This window comes from Euprymna scolopes, chromosome 15, assembly GCF_053919585.1.
Source record: "Euprymna scolopes isolate OS-2025 chromosome 15, ASM5391958v1, whole genome shotgun sequence".
NCBI lineage: Eukaryota > Metazoa > Mollusca > Cephalopoda > Sepiida > Sepiolidae > Euprymna > Euprymna scolopes.
The window spans coordinates 80819414-80846983 of NC_136496.1; the positions used below are offsets into that span (position 1 = coordinate 80819414).

Sequence of the window (27570 nt, forward strand, 5' to 3'; positions counted from 1 at the left end):
ATATATATAAAACACTGACTGTTGTCTGGGCAGTCGAGTTTTAATCCTGGCTTGAGGTAGTTGCTGGTCTAGATATGCTGATGAGCTGCGATGCAGAGAAACAGTACTCTATGTGTGTGATTATAAATGCTCCCTATCTTGGGTCGAGTATATTGAGCAATGAAATATCAAACTGCCTCTAGCGTAAAAAGCAATGTTCTTGCTTAAACAAATGGAGCTTAGGTCGTTTGGACTAAGGTTAACATTGTAATTTTGCATACCCATCCCAGCCGCAGCACCCAAATAGCATAACAATGAGAAATGCTGACTGTCGTCTGGGTGGTCGAGTTTCAATCCTGGCTTGAGGTAGTTGATGAGCTGTGATACAGCAAAATAGTACTGTATGTGAATAATATATATATATATATATATATATATATATATATATATATATATATATATTCCTTAATTGGAATTCATTTTTGAGATGAGCATTATATATTAATTTATTTTTATTTTGGACTATTATTCTCATCTTTATTAGTTGTTGTTTTTGATCTTTTATTGGTTTTGTTTATTCACAACGTTTCGGCCAACTATTATATATATATGTACGGCACAATCACGTTGACACACCGGTTCTCGCCAGATCACCAAAGTTAAGCAACGTTGAGCATGGCCAGTACCAGATGGGTGACCAGTTGGGAAGGCTAGGCACTGTATGTACCTTCTGGGAAGGTTGAGCGTGAGGCCAGCACCCTCACCCCATAAAAAGAACTCAGTCGCTACAAAAGCATCTACAAAGTTGTAGATGGCCTATGTCCCTTAGGGGCTCATGGCTATGGCACACACACACACACATATATATATATATATATATATATATATATATATATATATATATATATATATATATACAGGGTGTCCATAAAGTCCGTGTGCACTTTAAAAAATTTATAACTTTATTTGTATTTGCAATAGAAATAATCTGTAAATTGGATTTGAAAGAAGTAAATCTATATTTTTTAAGCTTTTATTGAAATTTTATTAAACTTTCCACATGCTCTCCATCATTAGCAATACAAAGGGTAATACGATTTTGCAGTTCACGAAAAACATTTGCCAAATGATTTATAGTAATGCCTGAAATCACATTAGTTATTCTAGCTTTCAAATCTTCCAATGAACTAGGTTTGGTTGCATACACAATTGTTTTCACATGTCCCCATAAAAAAAAAATCTAGTGGAGTCAAATTTGGCGAACGTGGAGGCCAATGAAATCGTCCACCCTTTCCGATCCATCTGTTAGGAAATTCCTGATTTAGAAACTGTCTAACACGCCGAGCAAAGTGACAAGGAGCTCCATCTTGTTGAAACACTGTATCATCTTTCAAGTTTAATTGTTCAAGTTGCGGAATAAAGTAATTCTGCAACATATCTAAGTAGCTGTCACTGTTAATAACACGATCTTCAAAAAAATATGGCCCTATGATTCGATTTATTCCCAAAGCACACCACACATTAACTTTAAGAGAGTCCCTTTCATGTTCAACAGTTTCATTTGGGTTTTCAGTTCCCCAAATGCGGCAATTATGCCTGTTGACCTTGCCACTAATATGAAATGTTGCTTCATCAGAAAACAGTAAATTACTCACAAATGCATCATCATTGCAAAGTTTTTCATTGAACTGGCGACAGAAAGTTAGCCGTGCATAATAATCCTCTTCTAACAACTGTTGATGTAATTGAATTTTGTAAGCTTTCATATGAAGTTTTGCCCGCAGAATCTTATGCATAGTAGACTTTGGCAGCCCGAGCTCCAATGATGCCCATCTTACAGACTTTCTTTGACTTGCAGTAAAGGATTCTTCTATGGAAGCAACACTTTCGTCACTGACACATGGCCTTCCAGGCCGTGGTTTATCATGGACAGAGCCTGTCTCTTTAAATTTTTTCATCCATTTAACAATAGTGTTCCTATGAGGCGCTTTTTTATTGTATTCAATTCTAAACTTTCTTTGTACAGCAATAGTAGATTTCAATTCAGCCAACCAAAGGACACAGCTTACTTTTTCCTCAGTTGAAGCCATGTGATCAAATTGATTCTGAAAAACAAAAGAAAATATTTTTTACTTATTTTTTACTCACCTAAAAATTGTTACGAATTTTGTGGTGAAAAATTATTCAATAACTATACTTAACTAGATACATGAAACTTTATAACATTATTTACAGATTATTTCTATCGCAAATATAAATAAAGTTATAATTTTTTAAAGTGCACACGAACTTTATGTACACCCTGTATATATATATATATATATATATATATACATATATATATCAAATTTTAGTAATTCAATAAATTAAAAATTATGACGTGAAATGGTTAAATTAAAAATCAAAAGTTTTTATTATTCTATGTAAGACAAAGAATACATTTGAAATATTATAACTCCTTATCCTATAGGATTTCGATGTCTACCATCTCTTCAGAGGAGAAAATATTAGCAAATAATTATAATGGTTTACACCTTATTTGCTAAAGTCAGTGAGACATGGAAAATCACAATTAAAAGTTGTTTAAGTATTTAAATATCATAGAGTAAGGGAAGTTAATGAAAAAGATATAGAATTTCACATCCAAATTGCATGGTAAAATCCGAAGTGAAGGTCTTTCGTAACAGTGAGGTAATGGGATCCAATCTGTATTTTGAGTAAATCACGGTCCAAGGTAACAGTTCGAAGTAGGCATATTTTCCTGATTTTTTCTTTGTTTATATAATGAGTCCAGTAAATAAATTATTATATAGGTCCGGTGAAACTATTTATTAATAAACATATAATTTTTTATATATTTAATATTTTTATATAATTATAAAATATGAGCTTCAAATTCCACTCCAAAATAACTTCAAATTGTTAATAAGATAAAATAAAAGCGGTTTCTATAGACAGGAATTAATATTTTGTAAGACCTATAGTCACAGATTTCTATACCAGTTGATTTGTTTGATAACTTTATTCAGAAGTATATATATATATATATATATATATATATATATATATATATATATATATATATATAATTTTATTACCGTTTTATCCGTTTAGTTACACATGTTTCTGTTACCGAATCGTATCAATGACCCAGTAATTTCGTCAGATTTAAACAGAAGTGATTATTATGATTTGGAAAGACGATATTAGAAGAAGATGACGAAAAACAAAAGAAGAGGGGGGATCTCAATTTTGATCTGACAACATTTAATTTTTAAGATTTAATAACTAAAAAAAAACACATTGAACAGGAGTAAGGTTGAATTTAAAAACTTTAACCAGACACGACACAGATTTCTAGTATATATATATATATATATATATATAATATATATATATATATATATATATATATATATATAGAGAGAGAGAGAGAGAGAGAGGAAGAGGGGTAGGTGTAGAGAGGAAATAATCTATATATATATATAATAAAAATTACAATAAGTTTACCAAGGTGATCAAAATGGTAAACTTAAAATATATTATAAATATTAAAGAGTTAATATTTACAAGTAAAATAAACTCAGCCAGATGTAAAAGCTCAATAAAACCGAAAAGGAAATAGAGCTTATAATATGAATATATATATATATATATATATATATATATATATATATATATATATATATATATATATATATATATATATATATATATATATTCTTTTTTCCTTATGTATCTGGTCTGTTTTCGAAGCTAATGATGATCATGGCTCTCCAATCCCTTCTGCATTTGCTCCTTCGGATGAGGTCCATGGTTGTGCATCTTGTGATTTTGTTGAGACCATATGTGAACTTTGTTCTGTCTTTCCTGCTTTTCTTGCTGACAGTTTTTCCTAACATTAAATATTTTTCATCCTGTTTACCCGCATTATATGTATAAAGAACTTCAACTTTCTGAAATGAAATGTTGTACTCTGCATTTCTTCATTTGTCCTTTTTTTTTATGCCAATGAGACTCTTAGAATTCTTCTTATAAACTATATCTCTGCTGCTTCCAAACGATTTTCAGTAATCTTTGTTAGTGTTTAACATTCGCAACCATAGAAGAGAACTGACCATGTATATGTCCTCTAGATTCCGATTTTTGTGCCCAGTTTTATGTTTCTGTTTGTGAAGATGTACTTCATATTGTTAAAGGAGAATTTTGCCATCGCAATTATTTTCTTCATTTTTGTGGTAGATATATGGATTTAAACAAACATTATTAAAATACTCTTCTTTTTTTTTCGATTTTTCTCGTAATCTTTTATTGTGTATATATCAAACTCCAAACCAGCAATGGCGTAATTTGTTCAATGTTCACCATTAAAATCATTGTTTTCGAAAAATGTTTATAAAAACAAAAAAAAACAATGATAAATGAATAAAGTCTGAAAATGTTAATTTTATTTTCAATCAATTCTTAAAAAAAAAAGTTTTAAACACTTTTAACATTTTTTCTTTCCAATCGTAACTTATCATAATGATATTAACAGATCTTCATCTTAGTATTAATAATGTTTTGTTTTTTTTTACAAAGGAGTCACCACTTATTAAGGCCCGGAGGCCACTCGAGGCTAATGGTTAATGAGGGTACAGTGGTCAAGGGGAACATGTCAGTCATCGTTAGTAATGTCAACTTGGTAAATTGGATTACTTAAGGGGATGGCTCATCAAGAATTTGTTCACGTTGGACTTGAAGACAACCATATTGTAGCCAGTTGAAAAGCAGGAAAATGGAACAGAGTTCCACAGGCATGCAGTTCTAAGAAAGAAACTTTGTTCATGGAATCTATGTTTAGGTTTAGGCACAAATAAAGAATGGGAGAAATTATTGATAGTGGTTTCAGCTAGACAAGTTTTTTTCGTATACAGCCAATTCTTGTATATGTGTGCTGCAACTGCTGCATTACCGTGACTTACAAATTATTATTTATAATTTACTTTTAACGAAATATTTATCAAAATACAATAGCGTAAAATAAAAATTATGTAATCCTATTTAAAAAAAAAAAACAACAACAACAAAAACAAAACACTCCAATTACGAAATTCAGTCCACCAGAATGCATTGCGGTTTATTCATAAACAAGTCAGCCACTTTATTCAGTTTTAATAGCAAAAACAATGAATGTATTATTTGCATTCTTTGGACTACTGTTCTCATCTTGAGTTTTATTCCCACAACATTTCAGTTGGTATAACCTCAGATCTTCTTTAAGTGTATCTTGTCGAACTTGGGAATCTGCACAAAATTTCGAACAGAATCCTTTATTTAATTCATAGGGGGCACATGCTCTCGTTCCATCAGCCATGAATGGGTAGAAGTCTTAAGTAATTTGCAATTGTATTTTGAGTGTCGCACACACTGAGAATTGAACCTTCAACCTCCAGAAGAGTGTAACTTTACTACCACAACAGCAACAACAATAATAAACAGCTGTTTCAATAACTTAACTGACACTATAACTTTATTATTATTGTTGTTGTTATTGTGGTTGTTGTTGGTGATGAATTTAGTATAGGGTTGAACGATAAATTAATATGTGTATGTGTCCTGGCTTTGTCTTTTCCTGTTCTCGTTCCGATCTTAATAACTATATAGGCCTTTTATTCCCTGGTGTCACGCTCACTACATGCCTTAAAATACTGACGTGACATTAACGCGGCACATGAGCCGTCAACATGCGTCCTGGCTTTGTCATTTAATGGCGGAGCCAGACTACGGTACAGCAAGAATAATTCATACATATTTTTTTACATCTGAGCATCACTGTGTTGTTATAAATCTGAAATGGAAGACTTTCACCAAATCTGTTGCTAGAATTGCTGGTAGATTGTTGGATCCTTCTATCGCTCCAGAAAGTATCTGACTTTTTATGTACTCCTCCGCTTGGAAGAGCAGCAGAAGCAGCAGCAGCAGCACATCTCGTATGAATCCGAAGAGTGGAACAAAATTCGTTGCCCTAAAGAAAACAACACCACAGCTTTATTTTAAAACTTTTATTGAAAAAATTAATTCAGGTAACTTGATTATGTAGTACAGCTGATATCTATTCAATGTAGCCGCCTTCAGCCTCAATCACCACCTCGATACGGGTATGAAATTGGGAGCATACCTTTTCCAGCAGGAGCTTGGCGAATACTTGGCAGATGGCAGCGATCAAGCTGGTTTTGGTGTTGTGGGAGGTCATGTTGATAGCATTCTTAACGTATGACCAAACGAATTAGTCCAGCGGGTTCAGGTCGGGGGAGGAGGGGAGCAGGAAGAGAATGGTACAAAGTCGTAGCACTTTTTCTGAAATCAAGCCTGGGTCTCCTTGAATTTGTGGGCTGGTGCCAAGTCCTGCTGCCACACCCAGGGTCTGCCAGTGGCTACCTGATTGCACTGGGGATCACCACACTCTTCAGCACATCCAGGTACACTTTAGTGTTTACTTTCAAGCCGACTTCGAAAATGTGAGGTGGCATGATGTGGCCCTCCCTTGAAACCATACCAAAGACCATAATCGTGGCGAGAAACTTTATAACTTTTCTTTATTCGTTTTCTCTTGGTGACGTGCAGGAGTACAAAATGTTATTATGAAAAAAATTAAAATACCTTTTTTTTTAATTTTTTTACAAGAACAAAATTTCGACTGTACATTCAGTCTTCATCAGTATAATGGAAGAGATGTGCATTTATAGAAGATTATTTTTTTAATTTTATTTGCGATTGGTGGAACTGGTACATATTTGCTAATTGCATGCCCCTGTCTTTTCCTGTAAAAATCTGAAACGTTTTTAAAAACAAAATCTTGATGTTCTTGCTGGACCACTCTTTTTGACCTTGGTGAAAGGTGCTGAAGAAGAGACGGATTGGAATCCACATATCCAGAAAAAATAAGAAAATAATGATAATTCCAGGTAGTCTCTGAAACGATCGTACACCGGATCGACCTGAATTCTTGGAACAACAGCAATAAATAAATAATGTTGTCAAAATATACCTTTGTGTTGTATCTCTATTCGTTGTGTGTGTGTGTGTGTGTGTGTGTGTGTGTGTGTGTGTGTGTGTGTGTGTGTGTGTGTGTGTGTGTGTGTGTGTTAACATAAAAGAAAATAAAGATACGGGTGAAAATGATTAACGTATTTATTAAACGAAAAAATGATCATCGAAATATTCTTATTTTTATATTATTAAAATATTGCGCAATCAAAGGGAGGTTATTAACTAACTAGAGTTGTTTCCCTTTAACTGTGACTAGCCATCTATCACTGATATCGCAAAAATGATTTGAGTCACCACCACCACCACCACCAAGAGACATTTTTTTTTAGATGTTTGGGTCCCATTATCCCGATGACAATTTATGTAGACTTGAAAAGCTTGAAAATTATAATATAAATAAGAAAATCAGAAAAGCGAATAACAGACATTTCTGTTATCAATTCCCTTAAAATTTGCAAAAAAATTATTAATAAAATCATTAAAGAAACTGACCACAAAACGCGATCGATATGAATCTTTCATTGTTTGAAATATCTCACATGTATGTGATGTGTTTAACTTGATGGTGATAAAGAAGCTATGCTATTTTATTAACTTTAGGCACGTATAGCGTTGCCTGTAAATAAATGAGTAAACTCTAGAGACTAATGTTTCTAGTCATACAGCTTAAATGTTAGCATTTTTATTTATTTATTTAATTAATTATTTATTTATAAAGAAATGTTCACATTTTAGGAAGTATCACATATGTATAAATATTTATAATAGAAATTAATAACCCAAAATGATGCAACTTTAAAATGAATTAAACATTATTATTATTATTATTATTATTATTATTATTATTATTATTGCTATTGCTACTACTACTACTACTCTCTGGGAGTTTTACAAAGGTCATCATCAAAGAATTCTCTTTGAAAGCAACATTTGTTGTCGTTGTTGTTGCTGTTTAATAAACTAAGACTTTCAACATTGAAAAATGTCTTCCTCAAAACAAGACTTTGTTTTTTTCATTTTTTAAAATCTTTCCTTTTTTTTTTTCATTTTGTTAGTATTAATTTGGAGTGTGGGGGGGGGTGAGCCTCCCGTTGAGATAGAAAATATCCAGCAAGATAGTAGTCAATTGTATACGGTATTATTTATTTATCTTTTTACAATTTTTAATTTTCCAGTTATGAATAAAAATAAAGTAAAACATCGTCTTAGATTCTTTTTTTAATTTATTTATTTATTTATTTTTAATTTCTAACAGGTAGTCGCACACAAGACTTATGTTCGTTTTTTTTTTCTTTTTGTAAAATTTAAACTCCAAATAATTGCGTTAATTCAGTAAGGGAGATAACTCCCAAGTAAACTTTTATTTGAAAGAGCGAGTTATTCAACCTTAAATCTATTTAAGATCCGATGAGTCAAAACATTATTGAGAGCAATAGTGTAGCAATCATACACATTAACATTTATTTCTTCTTGCGGAGAGCAGCCACTGTAAGATGGTTTAGTTACACGAGGGCCAATCAAACTTCAGGGTGTATTAATTTCACCCTAAACTTTGAAGAACTACATCCAGCCTTTTTGGGAATTTCAAACAACATTCAGAGAGCTTTAATGCACCAACAAGTGTCCACTGAACGGCCATTTTTCACTTGAATCAATGCTGCTTTAAGAGAAGTGGCGACCAAACTTTTTTTGCTTGATTAATTCTTTTTCTTGGCTGTCTTTACTTTTGGTTGCCTACACCCAATGGTGTAGGTTGCTCAAATAAATATATTATTTGTTATTCATTAAAGAGGTTTGTTTTCCTTTTGTTACAAAATATTATAGGAGTTGGTCTTACAGTCAGTGTGAAGACTAAGCTTCGATAAAATGATAATCCAAATTTTGAACAACGTAAACCTTCAAACAAAAACAGAAACAATAGGGACAAGCACATCTTTAAAAGCATTATTTCGTAAGGTTAAAGCAAAAACATTGGAAAACCAAGTAATGCTGTAATCTTTTTTTTTTTTTTTTTTTAAAGATAGTTGAAAATCATTTTTATTGAATTTTTTTTTAGACTTTCAGTGAAATCCACCCTAACCATAGAAGACTTTATAATATGCGTTTTTTTTTTTTTTAATTATAAATGTTTGTTTTTCATTTCAATAGCGATAGCGATGCTTTAGAAAGTTGAACGTCTTGACAGTTGTATTAAAGTTAAAACTCGATGATGTGTCACGCGGGTTCGCATACAATTTAAATTTAAATAGGTAACCAATTTGAATAGGTAACCTATTTGAATAGGTAACCAATTTGAATAGGTAACCAATTTGAATAGGTAACCAACCGCATTCTTGTTGTCTCAGATGTTCATAGTGTTATCATTTACTATATTAATGCTTTTTCTTTAAAACTTTGGCATAAGACACAATATGACCTAAATTTAATGTAATCGATAAATAATGGAGAATATGTTCTCACTTGGATTTCAAGCAAGTCGATTATTTTCAAAACCCACCAATATTTTGCTGTCCCGCAAAAAGCAAAATAAAAAAAAAAATGTGAATTTGAATCGGATCAAGCACATCCTCACCTTCTTGGAGTTTGTATTAAAATCAAATTTGAATGCTGTGTCACGTTGGTAGCGCATAAAATTTAACTTTGAATAAGAGCAAGCACATCCTTGAAAGGATTATTTCGTAAAGTTGAAATAAAAACATTGGCAAACCAAATAATTTTTTTTCTTTTTAATTATTATTAAATGAAAAATTTTAAATAATTTTTAATTTATTATCTGAGATTTTCGGTGGAATTTCACCCAGAAGACTTTGTAATGTGTTTTGTTTTGTTTGTTTTTATTTTTAAGAAAACCCACAAGAGCAACATTTGTAAAATTAAAATTCTTTCAAAAACAAAGCAATAAAAAACGCTATGAAAGTCAACCCATTTATTAAACTATAGCAAATAAAATGAACAAGAATATCCCACCCCCTTGGCCTTTTGGCTGGGAACAAAGTGTGGTATCTGTTCTGATGCTACTTAATCTATTCTGCCCGTGATCAGTGTAGTTGAAGTCTTTTTAGACTGAAGCAATTTTTATTTTGGTTCCAATTCAGAGTGCCCCTTTTTAGTGAGCTGGCTTAAAAGCCGACCTCGTGTCTACTTTTGCCCTCGTGGGGAGGCAAGTAAAGAGGAACAAGAATATCCCACAAGAACAGCAGTCAAAATTAAGCATTCACAAAAAAACAAACAAACAAACAAATAAACAAACAAAAAAAAGCTCCTTCTCCACCTTTTTATTATTATTTTTTTATTATTGCATTTTCACACCAAACAAGGCACAGTGCCACTTTGATGAAGGGAGCTACTATCTGGGACATAATTTGCAGGGATACTCTGTAGGGAGTTGAGCAGCAAAATGTTTGTTTACATTACACTTGAACTTCGGCATGTCCGGGAAGCAGAAACCCAGAAGGGAATTCCAAAGTCTAACAGTCCTAGGGAAGAAACTATCAGAGTAGGAGGATTTCTTACAGCTTGGGACTTCCAGTGCATTGGGGTGGGATTTTGCTGCTTGTTGGGTTTGTTGGGGGTATTTACGTCGAGGAGGGACAAGGGCTTGTAGTTCATTGGAGCACCTACTATTAAAATACTTGTAAAACAGGCAGAGGGATGCAACACTTCGTTGATGGGACAGAGGTTGAAGCCTAGCTGATAGTGCGGGACCTATTAGATTTTCGACTCTCTTTTGAACCCTGTCTAAGAGGGAGAGACAAGTAGCAGATGCACCAGCCCAAAGTGTGACAACAATACTCCATACATGGGCGAATGGTGGCCTTGAAGAGGTACAGGATACTTTCAGGCATAAGTAACTTTCTAGCATGGTAGAGAGAGGCCACCTTCTTTGCAGCAGCCTTGGCAATGCTCTCAATGTATCTGTTTCAACTCATGTTTCTCGTGAACATGAAGCCGAGGAATTTGAATAAAGTACTTTCAGGTACTGTATCATTAGCCATGGTTATTGGTAATTAAGAACGATGCTTGTAGTTATTAAAGGAGAGAAGTTTAATCTTGGCAGCATTGAATGTGACTATCTATTTTTTTTCCCATTCCACTACAGACAGGAGATCTTCCTCTAGGGTTTCCACCATTGCCTTGGATATGTGTTTATTTGTTTTCCCCTCACGTCTGTTATAGAACATGGTGTTGTCAGCAAATATACCCATCTCAGAGACAATTTTATCAGGGAGGTCATTTATGAATAGCAGGAATAATAAAGGTCCAAGGATCGACCCCTGAGGTACACCCACATTTATATCATATTGTTTTGATTTATGACTATCGAGGACAACCTGGATTCTTTTCTGATTTAAGAAGGATTTAATATTCTTTATTCAATATTTTGTATTTGTCCAATGATACAATAAGATCTGATTTCCATGAGAAGACCTTTGTGCCATACCTGCCTTAGATATATATAGGGCGACTGCCCTAGCCTCTCTTGTTTTATCCAGTGCATGTTATACATATTCAGAGATTACAGTTAGGATATCTGCAGTAGAACGGATTTGCCTTGTCTGTGCTGGAACTCCTATAATTTTTTTTTTGTGTGTATTGATATTCATATTCTTTTTTCTATTTATTTAATAAGAAAATATAACTTTGTTATATATGGGTCATAAAATAGCATTCATCTGCAAAAGATCTAGTTAATTTGCATATTCTTTTAAATTTAGTATCTACATATTAATAGGATAGTGTGTTATTTATTTTTTGTGTCACGCTTACATCTGAGTGACTGTCGTTTAATTGTTATGGACTTCCATTTCTTGTAATAAATCATTTTACCAAGAATTCTTCATAAGTTTTGGATTCGGTTTCGATTATGACTGATGTCATCTATTTTTTTATAAATAATTTTACCAAGAATTCTCCAAAAGTTTTGGTTTCAATTTCGATTAAAGCTGAAGGAACTCAAGTTATATATATATATATATATATATAAAATGAAAATTACAATTGAATTTACCAAAATGATTCAAGATAGTAAAATTAATTAATTTTTGTTTCCCTTTATTTTATATTTTATATTTAACTTTATCATCATTTTTTTTTCTCTTCTTTCTCTTCCCAGATCTTTCTTATTTATATTTATGTCTCGGAAGTAGAGTGAAAAGCACATCTTATTTTTCTTTTATTAATATTATTGGAATCTTTTCTTTTTTTCCTTGTACACATTTTTGTGAATTATTCCATGGATTTCTGCCTTTGAATTATTATGGACCATCTTCTTCCAATTACGGGATTTCCTTGGATTTTACTTGTCCAAATGAAAATTCTTTTAACTTTCTTGAAGTTTTACATTTGGATTTTACCGTCACTGGATTTTTTATTTTCCACCAGACTTTCCATTCGTGTGTAATCACCTTTTTCTTTATCACATTCCCTCTGCTTCACTTTTTTTGTTTTCAAGTAAGATCTTTGACTTACTTGTTGTAAGTCAAATACTTCTGCATGCAAAATCCGATCCCGCATTTTGCTACTTCCTACTCCACGGATTAAGGACTATCCATTTATCTAGTGTTTCCTTTTCAGATTAAATATATTTTTAACTCATTTCAAAGTGTTTTTAACATATTTTATTAACTGTTTGCTCATATATATACATATATATATATATATATATATATATATATATATATATATATATATATATTTGTTTCATAAGTTTTGGTTTCAGTTTTGATTCAAGCTGATGCACCTAAGTCATATGGATATATTTTTTATTTTGGAAATCGCAACTTCATACTATATAAAAATCCACAGAACATTAACTCTATAATAAGATATCCGAAATCTGCAAGAATTTAAACATCATATTTAAGCTTATTTTACAACCAGGTTATACCGGGCGTTCGTGCTAGCTTAGATAAATATTTTTACAGTTTTAACAAAAGAGCTACAATAATATCAGAGCGTCTCCATTTACACTGAACATCTACAGAATGCCAACATCTATATATTACATATGAATGAATCCCCTGTGGAATTTCTACAGGTCCCGCTAGTTTTAATTAATTCCACATTAGTTTTTTCAGTTTTCTTATGGGATAATCATCTGTAGTTAACTATTATGTGTAATTATAAATCATCTGTAGTTAACTATTATGTGTAATTATAAATCATCTGTAGTTAACTATTATGTGTAATTATAAATCATCTGTAGTTAACTATTATGTGTAATTATAAATCATCTGTAGTTAACTATTATGTGTAATTATAAATCATCTGTAGTTAACTATTATGCGTAATCATAAACATGCAGATATTCTACATGACTTATACTTGTGTAATGTTTGCGTAAAAAGATTATAGTAAACAAAAAACTCTTTCTATATATATTTATGTATGTGTATATTTGTTTGTTTAAAAAATTTTGCCTATACAACTTCTCTGTCAGTTTTTCGTCTACAGGCATGAAACTTAATATATAGGATATTCGAGCCCATGCAAAGCTTTATATTTGGGTTTTAGCCGGGGGAAAATCGGTGCAAACATGTGAAAATTAAAAAAATGGAATTTGTCAGGTGAAGGTCAAACGACGGCATTACGAATATGCATGCGTAACGTAATAGCTGTTGGTTTATGTTTTAAGATGTAGCCTTGCAGGTTCTTGTTTTAATTTTTAGCCTATGTGTATATGTCTGTGTATGTATGTGTGTATGTATATATATATATATAATTTAAGTTTAATTTGTTGCTGGCTATCTTGCTCTTGCTTGTTGCTGGATCTCAACATTTTGAACCGAGAGAGAGACTTAGCTGTCGTACAAAGCTAAGACTCTGTAACATCATCTTTGTATAGATACTCCCTCAGGCATTTGGGCTCATGGATTTTAAATGTCTGAGGGAGTGGCACTCGTCTGACAAGACGTTGCAATCATCATATATATATATATATATGTGTATGTATGTGTATATAAGTATGTGTATATATATATATATATATATATATATATATATATATATGTATATAATATGCATGGATACCAATGACCATCTTCAGTGTTATGTCTGCTTGAGGGTGTGCAAGTCGCTGGCAAGACTAAAAAGTAATCTACGGACACATGGACTTTCAGTGTCTGAGGGAATGGCACTCGTCTGACAAGACGTTGCACTCATCATATATATATATATATATATATATATATGTGCGTGTGTGTGTGTGTGTGTGTGTGTGTGTGTATTAGTCGCCTAGCAAAGCTACAGGAGAGACAATAGAAGCAACAAAACTAAAGCTGATCTATTAGGGCGCTATATATACAAACGTAGGCAAATTTAGGTATCTTTGAAAATATAGGTTCTTTTTTACCAATCGTCATAAAATTGTAACCATAGAATAGTATTATAATCTTCAAAAAGCCTACAAATTTCCATATTGTCTCATCCCATAGAGTAAAAGATGAGCATTTCAATAATCAATTTGGCTACGAATATATATATATATATATATATATATATATATATATATATATATATATATATATATATATATATATATATATATATATATACACACACACGCACCACTTTTTGGGGCAATTTTATAAGTTCAAAATCTTAGTGACTATTGATCAGAATTTAACACATGAAGGTTTGTTGGATAGGTCATGGCCTGAATTGTGTAGTTAGTTATGTGACATTTGCCCTTAAGGTCACACATTATTGTTTAAACAAGTGGGGATAACTTTCCTATATTAATTTAGCATAAAATGAGCACCCTCTTTATGGCCACCTTGGCTATAAAGTGAGTGTTTATTTTACATCAAATTAGACAGTACTCTCCCACCACTCGTTTCCTGGAGTTTTAACTATTGTTTTCATTTTCAGCACCCTCGAAAACCTATAATAGCAGTAATTTTAAAGGATTTTTTGTGAGTGGAAAGAGACTGCATCTTTACCAATATTTCAATCAGTCATTTGTTTTCCTAGTTTTGCATATGAATTAGAAAATATCTGATATTTCTTCAAAACCGCTGTCCTTGATGAAGGTGAGACTAAAACTTGCTGTTATGGTTTCAAATGATCTGAAATAACAGCAAAACAGCAAGGGGAGACTTGATTCCAAACATTTCTCATATATTATATCTCCCCTCTTTGGTTTTCATACATACAGTAAATTTCACAGTGTATAAAGATTATTTGATACTGGAGATATTCATAATGGTACCCTGTTTCCAAAAGTGGGGAGATATAATATGAAAATATTTGGAATCAACTCTCCCCTTGCTATTATTTCAGATCTTTGAAACCATAGTAGCAAGTTTTAGTCTTCCCCTCCATCCAGGCCAGAAGTTTTGGGGAAATATATATGTATGTATGTATGTATGTATGTATGTATGTATGTATGTATGTATGTATTGCAATTAGGAAGGGAAGACTTTTATGATTCATAATTAAAAGTAAATTTGTATATATATAAATATAGATATATATATTCCTTTAATCTTCTCTCCAAAAAGGGGAACAGGAGAGAAAAGAAAGAGAAATGGGGAGCCAGCTGACCGGTTTCGACCCTCGCTTCTCAAAGCTGTATCGAGAGAATTTTTAAAACAAAGAATGAAAAAGCAATTAAAATTGCGTTTTATTCAATTTACGGAGAGAAAAAAAAAGTGGGAAAACAATTAAAATAAAACAGCATTATGGTCGAATACCCTAGAGATTAATCACGTTCAAATCCAGGAGGCATTCCCTTTGCTTGCAAAGGGAAGGTTTTCTAAGTCGAACGTGAATAGTCTCCAAGATCTTAAGGTGATATAGTGAATGAGCACGACTTTTAAACACCATTTAAACTCATGTATGTATGTATGTATGTATGTAAAAAAATAAAATAAAATGGCAATCAATGACACCAGACACTGTTGTTCTTCAGCGAGCGGGTTGTCCAAGTATTGGAAGCATGATAACTAATAATCAGATGCGCTGGGCTGGACACATTGTCCGTATGGATGACTGCAGATTATCAAAGCACCTGTTTTATGATGAGCTGACAGGTGCCTAAGCGCTCACAGCACAAACCAAAGAGGAGATTCAGGGACTGTTTGAAGGACAATCTTAAGAAGCTTTGCATAAATATTGAAAGCTGGGAAGAGATGGGCAAGAATAGGAGCGAATAGCGAGAAGTTGTCTCAGAGAGTTGCAAAGTATTGGAAACAAAGAACTTGGAACAGGTAGATATTAAGAGAAATCTGCATAAAGGATTTGTGAAGGATTTGGATGCTCATGGATGCTGGCTGGAAGTGTGAGACATGTGGGCACTTTCTACTGTCCAAACCACACAAAGTCACACGAAAGACGCCCTTATATACCCTTGCCTCCGCAACCTGATGAGACAACCTGTATGGTGTGTGGCAGGAAGTGCAAGTCGACTGCAGATCAGAGTAGGCATATGGTTGTCCACAGTGACACTATACTACAGAGGGGTCTAGTTAATCCAGGCCAGACACTTGACTTTATGTGTCATCTTTGCTTCAGGCCATGTAAATCAGCTGCTGGTTCATGGCCATATAAGATGAACTAGGAAATGGATTAGTGGTGGGACTTTTTGTTGAGCAGGACGGCAATCATCTGCAAAGATGAAGCAATCATCATCATCATGTATGTATATATATATATATATATATATATATATATATACAAACACATGTGTGCATATATATATATATACTGGCAAGTCATGTTCTAATAAACAAAAACCAGAATTAATCCATACTCATGATTATTGCTTGTTGTGTTGCATTATCTATTTTAAAAATTTTTATTTTTAATTCTTGTATTCATTATTTGTTTATATTTTTTCCATAAATCACTTACGCATGTTTGTTTGTGGTGACGAAAAATATAATCTATTGTGCCATCATACAACTTATTAGAGATAAACACATATCATTACAAATACCCTCATCGCTGATAAAGACCTAAGATAGGAAAGTAACTGCAATGAGGGTATAATATTACTTCAGATCAAAGCGAAAACTTAGACCAATAAACAACTACCAAGTTAAAATAATACCAATACCTCCCCGCTGCTACATCTTGACCACATGGGATCATACTTCTTCTTCATTTCAAAGGTGTGCAGTGTGTCCATATCCGAAATGAAGGCTTGATAGTAATTAGCTAAGCCTAAAAAACTTTGCAGTGTTGTTATGTCGTGTGGCTCAGGCATATTTTTTATTGCTATGAACCTTTCTGGATCTGACCGTCTACCATCCCTATCTATTATCTGCCCAAGGTATTTTATTTGGTCAAGGAAAAATTCACATTTGGTGTTTAAGTGTAAAGCTGTACTCGTTAATGTTTTCATGTTTTCTAGAGATTAGCTTTTCATTAGAATATTGTCCAAGTATCCAATGAAAAAATCAAGGCCACTCAACATTGTGTCGATTATCTGTGTAAAGATAACTGGTGCGACTTTGATCCCGAAAGCTTACCTATTGAACTTAAATAGTCCCTTTGTGAGTGGTAATGCACAAAAGTTTTGAGCTTTCTTCTTCAACGGGAATCTAGAGGTACGCTTCGCTCAGATATATTTTTGAGAATATTTTCTCTCCATTTAGTTTCGTAAAAACTTCCTTGGGGCTGTGTAGCGAGTAATGATGATCCTTAAATGCAGCATTCAACCCGGTCGGTAAGTCTGCACAAACTCTGATATCATTCGATTTTTTCTTTATATACATGGTGGGGCAGCCCACTCACTGTAGTCGACTGGAATCAAAATTCTTGCTTTGACGAGTCTGTCTAGTTCTACATCAATCTTTTGTATAGAGACATATGGTACGTTGCATTTCTTTTTGAAGACTGAGGTAGCATTGTCTTGTAACTTGAACTTTGCCTCCATTTTTGTACCATGACCTAGTTTGTCCGAAAAAACATTGGGGAACGACTTCTTCAGGTCTTTTTCAGCTTCAGCTCTAAGTTCCACTTTTTGACGAAAATCGTTAATGGGCGAGTCCCAGAGTTCGAATTTTTGGATCCAGTCTATCCCAAAAAGGTTATTAGTATTTTTTTAATACAAACACCTTGATATTCAGTGTTTTCCCCTTCAACACTACATTAGTGGTAACCTCACCTTCAAATCTTATTCTTTCTCCAGTTATTGAACGAGCCACTTTCTTGGTTCTCATCATCTTCGGTTTTCCAATTTTGCACCAAGTATGATGGTTTATGATGGAAAAATCCGAACCACTGTCAAGTTGAAGTCTAACATTCTTGTCCCCTATTTTTACCGTCATGTACTTCCATACATTTTCGTCCTTTGCTTGAGTCCTCATTATTTTTATGTAGCTCCTGCAGGGTCCTTTTACTCTGCAATGTGAGGCTTTGGGTTTGTTGCATCTGTATTGATCACATTTCCGGGATCAGTATGGACAATACTTCTGCCAGTAGCGTTCTTCACATCCTTGGCATGGGTAAAGGGGTAACAGGTTTGTTTGGGGATTTTTCCCAAGGTTTCTGTTTGGCTTTTGCTTGACTGTTTGGAGAGTAAGATTTTTTGTTACTTCATACCTTTCTAATGTGCTACACCTGCCTCTTCTATATTTTTAGAGTCTTGCTTCTCCGAGATGATTCTTTGGCATTCCTCAGCCAATTGTTGAAGAGTTGTGTTTGGTTCCTGTTCCAATCTGTTTAGTGCGCAGCATTTGAGTTCAGCGTCCTTGGTTGACACTAAGCCTTGAATAAAAATTGGCTGTCAATGAGGATAGTCGATGACAATCAAATGTGGTGTAATATTGGTCTTCTTTACGGGTCAGGTTGATGCATCTCCATCTTTTATGGAATAAGCTGATTTTTGGACAGTATAATTCCATCAAAGATTTCACTGTCTCGTTGAAGGACAATTTGCTCGTCTATTTAGGGACGATGTAGTCCACAATCTTATTATGTTCTGCAGCTCCCAACTTTGTAATAAAAGACGAACCTTCATCTGCTTGCTTCATGACTTGCAATCAATCATCAATATGTCACCAAATCTGTGAAAATAAGCTTCAAAAGTCAACTCCTCTTCAGGACGATATTGAAATGTTTCTAATGCTGACCAGATCGCAGTTTGGGAAAACACATTCTGGTCTGAGTCGTTGCTGTCTTTCTTCACTATTACTTTAGTTAATAGTTCCAATTTTTTCTTTGCCTGTGATTGCATTTCCAGTATTTTTTCGCTGAATTGCCTTCTTTCCTCTTCTCTTTCTCTTCTTTCCGCTTCTCTTTCTCTTTTTTTCTTTTTTTCTCTTCTTTCTTCTTTTCTTTTTTTTCTCTTCTTTCTTCTCTTTGTTTCCGTAATTCCAAAGTCTGAGTTTGATTGCATTTTCAGTATTTTTTCGCTGAATTGCCTTCTTTCCACTTCTCTTTCTCTTTTTTCTTCTCTTTCTCTTCTTTCTTTTTTCTTCTTTTCTTTTTTTTCTCTTCTTTCTTCTCTTTGTTTCCGTAATTCCAAAGCCTGAGTTTGCTGTAAACGTATCATTTCAACTAGTCTTGAAAGTTCTTCCATTTTGAAAAAATAAAGACTCACAAGACAAACTGTGTCTAAATGATAAACAGAAAAACCGCGACTTTGCAGAGAAGATATGCAAAATTAATCTTCCCAAAGAAAAAAAAAATCACGTACATGTGGTTTTAATAGAAAAAAATATTCAATTTTCCACAGAGAACAAAAGACACTTCAGAATTTATTTTAACTCTCTCTCGAAAAAAAAAAAAAAAAAAAAAAATATGAAGCATTTTGTGTCCAGAAGAATTTAGAATAATAAAACGAATTGAAAACAAAAATTCAGTCGAGTATTCATGTTGTTGTCCTAAATTCTGGTAAGGGAATGAATGAGGTTTCAATCCTTCGTAGAGTTGATATACTTTTTTCTTTTCTTGTTGTTTTACTGAGAAAACAAAAATCATGCAGACTATTGACAGAGAAATTTTTGGCTACAGTAAAAAAAGTTTTTGAATCAAATATATACTGTAAACCAAATATGGCTTGTTGCAAAGAAGGAAAAATTATGATATTTGCACAAGCGATATTTGCAAAATCGGTTAGCCCACAAAAAAAAAAAAAAATAGTTTCTTTTTTTTCTGTGTGCTTAAAAACAAACAAAAAAATGTTCACTTTTAATAAACAATTCAATATTAAAGGCTTTTGGTTAGAGAAAATAATTCTGGGCAATGAAAATGTCTTATGTTAAAATTGCAACATTTACCCAAACCGAACGTTAGAAATGAATTAGGCCAATTCTTGTGAGACTAACCGTAGCCCTCGGCGCAAGAGGGTCCGTGTGTGCCTGGCGTGCGGGGTGGTGGCTGATCCTGTGGTCGGGGCAGCGGAAGAAAGAGTTCCAAGATGGCGCCTGCCTGCTTTTATTAGAGACGGAATCTCGCAGGATCGCAAATTAGCTAGGCCATCTTGAGGAATAAAAATCGGTCCATTGGAGGTGCGAGGCAGTCGGGTTCTGACGTTCGTGGCGATCAGTACAGTGACCGTTGGGTTCCGTTAGTGACCGTTGGGTTCCGTTTCTATTCGTGCAGTCAGCTGAGCTTTGTTAATTACCTTCGCGCCGTGGCTGTCATTGTTTGTTGGTTCGCTGTGTGTTGCCATGGTTTTTCAGTGAAACGCTTCGTCGCCCACGACGAGACTCCCCGTCTCCTACACGTCGGAAACTGCACAAGATACTCTTACAATTCTTTTTATCAATATACAGGTAGTACATTTTTTCTACTCACGGCTTTTTGAAAAATAAACTTTTCCGAGGTAAGGTCGTTTTTTTTTTTGTTTTGTGTCGTTGAAAACACTTTGTGGAGCCACTATTTACTTTTTCAAAGAAAAATACGAGTTTGAACAGAAGTTGGTAGTTTATCCAAAGGAGATCCTTGTGTGTTCTTTTTTAATGTTGTGGTCCTGTTTAAGGGTCACAATATTAAGCTGAAAGAGTCCTAGTGTTCACTATGGGTGGTTAAACTGCGAGTGTGCTCTTCACTAGATGGCAGAAATGTCTGGCTTACGTAGTGCCAAGCAGATCCATACTATCATGGATATAGGGATGTCAACTATCCCAGAACAATATATATATGGAGCAAAATATGCTTATTCAATAATATTTATATCAATTCTTTTATTTATGAATTTCAATGTATGTTAAATATAACTACAGAGCATATACACATAAATGACAAAAAGTCTGTATTCAAAATTCCAAGATGTTGTCCATCTTACCGTTCATTTTTTCCATCAATTCTTGACAGTACCTGTTTCGTAGCACAGAAACAAGTACAGTGTAAATATAATAAAAACAATGCAACTACTCTTTGTATTTTTCGGATTTAAGTAATCATGCTCAAATTCTTCTTTTTTGTTTTGTAAGTTAACGAGTTCTTATTCTCCTTCCTGGGCAGAAAATATTAAAAACATTAACACAATGATTATATGATTGTTTCTGCGGTATGAAATAGGTGCTGTCAAGAATTGAACATTCTTACATGCTGAAAGAAATAAACGGTAACATCTTGGAATTTGGAATATGTACTTTTTGTCATTTATATATATATATATGATTACTTCATTTAATCACATAAATTAATATACGAAGATATAATTTTATGTGTAAATTTTTCAGTATTTACTTCAGCAGTGCTCAATTCATAGGTAGAGCTAGGTAGTAAGTTATGAAAATATATATGGCAATTAAGCTACACTGAATATTCCGTGTTTCATTTTTGTGAGAATTCGTCAGGCTTATGCCTGTAGCTTAATTGCTATATATATTTTCATAATATATTTTCATAACTTACTATATATATACATAGAGAGAGAGAGAGAGAGAGAGAGAGAGAGAGAGAGAGAGAGAGAGAGAGAGAGAGAGAGAGAGACCAGGACTAGGTGCAAAATAGAATGTATTAATTTTAAGAACGTTGCATTAACTGTAAACATATGAATGGAAATTTCATTCTACGAAAAAAATTCCAACTCTGAGAACTTTTCAAATTCTCATAATTTCTATTTGTTATGTGACAGAAAACACCCCCGGTTCACCTCCACACTCACTGATTTAGATGATTTTTAAATGGCAGCATAAGTTAATCTTTAAATGCTCAAGGATAAAGATGACAAGTTTTTTTTTATGGCGACGACATTGATAGCACTGAATATGTAGACAAAGAAATGGGTCAGTGTGATGCAGAAGTATAGATGGCGTAAAAAACTGCTGGATGTAGAGACAGACAGCGAAGGAGGTGAGAAGCCCAAATCAAGAAGAATACGAAGTCAGTGTCTTCCGATTATAATAAACGCAAATATTTTTTTTTTTGAGAAAATCAGTTGTTGTCTCTACATGTCAGTTTATTTAGTCAAGGAATTTGGTTTGTTCATTAGCATTGTTTGGGCATCTCTTACACTAATCGATAATCCCTCAAATAAACTTCTCTCTCTCTCTCTCTCTCTCTCTCTCTCTCTCTCTATATATATATATATATATATATATATATATATATATATATATATATATATATATATATATATATATATATATACTAGCATTTCAGCCCGGCATTGCCCGGGTGTTTGGATGTGTATGTTGAGCAAAAAAAAAAAAAAATATTGGAAGTAGGAAGGCAGGCTCTAACCCGTACCGCGAAGGAGGAAAAGAACAGGAAAAAAACCTGACGTCTTTGCTGTTACGACCACCGCCAAACCGGAAGTGACATTTTTTAAAATTAAAGTTAGACAAGCGAAAGGAGAGGATGACTTTCAAATACATCGGCGAAAAAAGCGACCCCCCCCCCGCAGAAAAGTGTCCAGTTTAAGGTGAAGATATTAATGTTTTTAGCCAATTTTTCGATATTTGTCGTCTGAAAGGTCGACTTCAAAACGATACTGATCTTCAGAAAATCCGTCGCCTCTGTCGAAAATGTTGGGCAGACATGCAAACATACATACATACATACATACATACATACATACATACATTTATATATTGGTAACTAAAAATTTTCAACCCAAACCGATTAAAAAGTATGCCCTATCTCTAAATACCCTTTATGTAAAATTTCAAATGTTTAGACCAGAAATTGTCGGAGTACTTTGGTAGAGATCGCAGAGGTCACATTTTTTAAAACTTTGACCCCTATTATGACCCCTTAGCCTTTATTGTTTTGGGCTCAAATCAAGTTATTAAGTTAGATCCATGTCCAAGGAACGCATATCTAAAATTTTAAGTGTTTAGACCCAAAATTGTCGGAGGAGTTTGGCAGAGTTATCAAAGGTTAAATTGTTGAACTTTTACCCCTTAAAAGCCAAATTTCTGGCCGAAAACTGAACACATAGATTTTCCCAAATCTCAGTACCCTGTATATCAAATTCCGAGTCTGTAGACTGAAAATTGACAGAGTTATTGGGTAGGGAAATGTACACACACAGACAGACACACAGATACACAGACACATTCACTTTTATAGATATACTAGCATGGGTGCCCGGCGTTGCCCGGGTGTTTGGAGGTGTATGGAGCAAAAAGAAAAAAACAGGTCAATTATATCTAAAATTTCAAGTGTTTAGACTCAAAATTGTCGGAGGAGTTTGGTAGAGTTCTCAAAGGTCAAATCGTTAAACCTTGACCCCTTAACAGCCAAATTTCTGCGATTAAGGTGTCAAATGTTAAATGCAACAAATCCTACAAAAATTAGCCACCAAAAATTTCAGCAATAGAGTGACCTTACATAAGAGCAACATCAAAATTGCAGATAACAGACACCTCTATGTTTCAAAACACGTACACACATGCAGTGGAAACAGCTTCAAAATAATGCCAATCTTCCAAACAGACAATTATTTTTATTTACTTACACAGGAAAAAAACTTCATCACCAGATTCACTCCTGAACTGAACAGAGCCTAATATCAACACACAAAAACATGAAATGCAAGGCACACTTGCATGTACATCCATATACATATACATATACACACCCACACATAAATCAGAACCAACACATTAAAATACACACACGTGCGCGCATACAACCACACACAGACATAACACCCCTATCTCTAATACAACACACTGAACAATACCAACCCTACTTAACCTCGAAACCAACAACACTAGGAAACACCTAGAATCATAGTATAATATCTGTTCCAATACCTCGCTCCCTCCTCAGTCAGTGGAGGAGAACCCCCTCATGACTGAGACAACTATCATCCCTTCTATCATCCCCCTCCCATACCTATACCCCCTCCAATTGGCCCCCCCCGCCTCTGGGGAACAAAATCTTCCCCACACTAGGAACCAATCCTGGGTCTGGCCATACCCACATGGGGAGACAAAGAAATAGAAACATTAAAAAATCCCCCATACATATTTTTAAATACGCCACTCTATCTAAACAAACATAATATAAGGAATACCCAAAAAGACTGAAATGAAAAATCACAATGCTAAAATCCAAGAATCTAAAAAATAAATATCAAAATAGAATGAAAGCACCCCTACCCTTATTTCAGAAGAGCTGGTCCCCCCCCCTCCACACACATTTGCATTAGTAACGACCTTGGATCACAGCCACCTTCCTAGGGAAGCAAATAACCTCATAATACTATAAAACAGTACACACATTCTCAAACCAATAAAAGAAAACACACACACACACACACACACACACACACACACACACACACACACACACACACACACACCCTACCCTAAAGGAAAAGGGAAAAAAACACAAGCAGAAAGAGAGAGTGAGAGAGAGAGAAACACAACACAAGAGTGACTACAGCTGAGGTCAGCGGCCTCAGACAAGCCCAATAAAAGAGTAATAAAAATTGAACATGCCAATGAATAATAGACACTTACACGCCTCCACCCCTTGGAAACACTTCAAATGAACTACGAAAATGCCATTTTTACATCTCCAACACATTTGAAAATAATTTCTGACGAGGACGCTTCACAGAACGTCTGAAAAGCATAAAAACGATTTCAATGATTTAAAAACATTATTACAATGATCCAAACATAATTCTCAATGAAAAACCAAGACACGGAATAATAAAATAATGTTAAAAAATACACATTGTTGGTGACTACCCCCTTATTTAAATATACATCTTTCTTTCGTTGGAATTTCTTAACCCATTTTATATAAATATATATATATATATATATATATATATATATATATATATATATATAACTACTTCATTTATTCACATAAATTTAATATACGAAAGTATAGATTTATGCGTAAACTTTAAGTATTTACTTCAAAAGTGCTCAATACGTAGGTAGAGCTAGTTAGTAATTTATAAAATATATATGGCGATTAAGCTACACTGAATATTCTGCGTTTCATCCAACTATAGGATTCGTCAGGCTTATATATATATATATATATATATATATATATATATATATATATATTAGTGATGGGACGATTCCAATATTTTTCCTGATTCCAATACAATTCCTGATTCTTATACTTATCAATTTCTAAATATTTAACAACAGAGTTTAATGCGTGAGATAAAAAATACACTTGTGAGGGATGATCTGTAGATTTTAGTTTTAATGGTTGTTTAAAATTAATGAATATTTATTACCTTATTGTTACTACCATTCATTAATTACATCAATCTTTTTTTTTTTTTTATAGGAGTCACCATTTATCAAGGCCCGCAGGCCACTCGAGGATAATGGTTATTAAGTGTACAGTAATCAATGGGATAATATCGTAGTAATCGTTAGTAATGGAAATTTGGTAGATTGGATTACTTAAGGAAGCGGTTCATCAAGAATTTGTTTATGTTGGACTTGAAGACAACCAAGTTGTAATCGGCTGGGAAACAGGCAAATGGAAGAGAGTTCCACAGGTGTGCAGTTCTAAGAAAGACTGTTTGTTCTTCGGTGTTTGTCGACTGCAGCATGAACACCTCTCCATGAAACAAGCAGCTTTCACAGCAAATCTCCAAGTCCGCCTGGGAGCTAAGAGCCTTCCACATCCAGATTTGACCTTCATCAAGTTGGCAGACCCAGTCATCATGGGGACCAGGGGCAGCAGCAGTGCCCAAACAAGACTACTCAACAAACTAATTATGCTAGTCACAAGCTACTTGTCTGGAAATCTCCCATTACAGCTTCCAGTAACTCCAGCAATTCCTGCAGCTTCTAGTGACTCCAGCTTACTCCTGCAGCACCTCCAGCTTGCTCTGGCTTCCAGCAATGCCAGCTTACTCCTGAAGCTCTTCTAGCTCACTCCAATGGCTCCCCAGCTCCACTGACGTCCAGCTACCCGTACTAATACACACTGACGTCCAGCTACCTGTTATAGTATGTATAGTATGTATGCATAGTATACTAGTTCCAGCATCAAATCCCATCTATACGATGGGATTAACCTGAAGCATGTTCATTCTACCTTAGGTTCACAATAATCTCAACCCAGCAAGACACCCTTTCTACCCTCCCCCGGCTGATCATGAATACTTTGCTGTACATTTTACCATTTATTTCTTGGTATCAATAAAACACGATACACTTCATCATTAAGCAATCATCTGTGTTTATCATTCTTCAGTGCTATTGCCGTTACCTCTTTGCCTTGTGTCTATTTATTAATTGTATAGTCGATTGGCACCTTTATACCTTTTGCCCCTCTGCAACACCCTCAGTTAAACACCACCACTCCTCAATAAGATTTTTCTTTTTTACTTTTTAGGCAATTACCTGTTAGAAAAAAAGCAAACAATTATTTAAAAAAATTTAGAGTAGGGAGCTAACATCTTTAACATAGCTCAGAATTAAAATCTTTAATAAAGCCATTTTTACTTCATATAGAACTAACGAGGGGGAGTGGCTTTGCGTAAAATACACTTAAATATATTATTTTAATTTGTTCAAATTTCGTACATATTATTATAGTCGTGATTTCAAAAGTAAAAAAAAAAAAAGTATTTAGGCGCCATCAGCTAGAATCGAAACCAAAACTGCAGCAAGCTGGTGAAGTTACCACTGTACCAACGTGACATGCACATAAACCGATTAAAAATTAAAAATAAACTAAGATGAATGTATAAAATGTTTAATGATTTTTTTCAATTTTGAACCATTAAAAACTATTTTAACTGGCTAAAAACCTGAAAAAATCCAATCATTTGAGGCCCCTAGCGCCGCATGCAATTTTTAGTTTCGGAGGAGATAGTCTTTGAAAATATGAAGACAGACAGACAAATCGAAAGACAAACGGACAGACATATAGCCGTTTATATATTAGATTAATAAAGAACGTGTTCCATTTGGCAATTTTGGGCCTTTTTTACATTATTTTTGTAGTATGGCAACCTTGAGTTACTTTTCTTCTTCCATGTGCAAAACAATATGGCCGACCCGTCTGTCACTTATCATGAAAATACGTGTTTCATGTAATAATGCTGTAATTTTTAACTAATTGTACCATGACAATTAAGTAGATAACATTGCCTTTAGTTGAAATTAGCATAAAAAGTAATCAGATACGATTGGTTTTTAATGATAACTTTTTTCT

The 27570-nt window shown here is 33.8% G+C and overlaps 1 long non-coding RNA gene across 1 annotated transcript in view; it reads left to right on the forward strand.

The window, feature by feature from the left end:
• Positions 1-26580, forward strand: part of LOC145293939 (uncharacterized) — a 52415-nt gene extending 25835 nt beyond the window's left edge. The window contains exon 2 of the long non-coding RNA XR_013869797.1: positions 25684-26580. This is a non-coding gene — a long non-coding RNA (uncharacterized LOC145293939). The remainder of the gene's footprint in view (positions 1-25683) is intronic.
• The last annotated feature ends 990 nt before the right edge of the window (positions 26581-27570 follow it).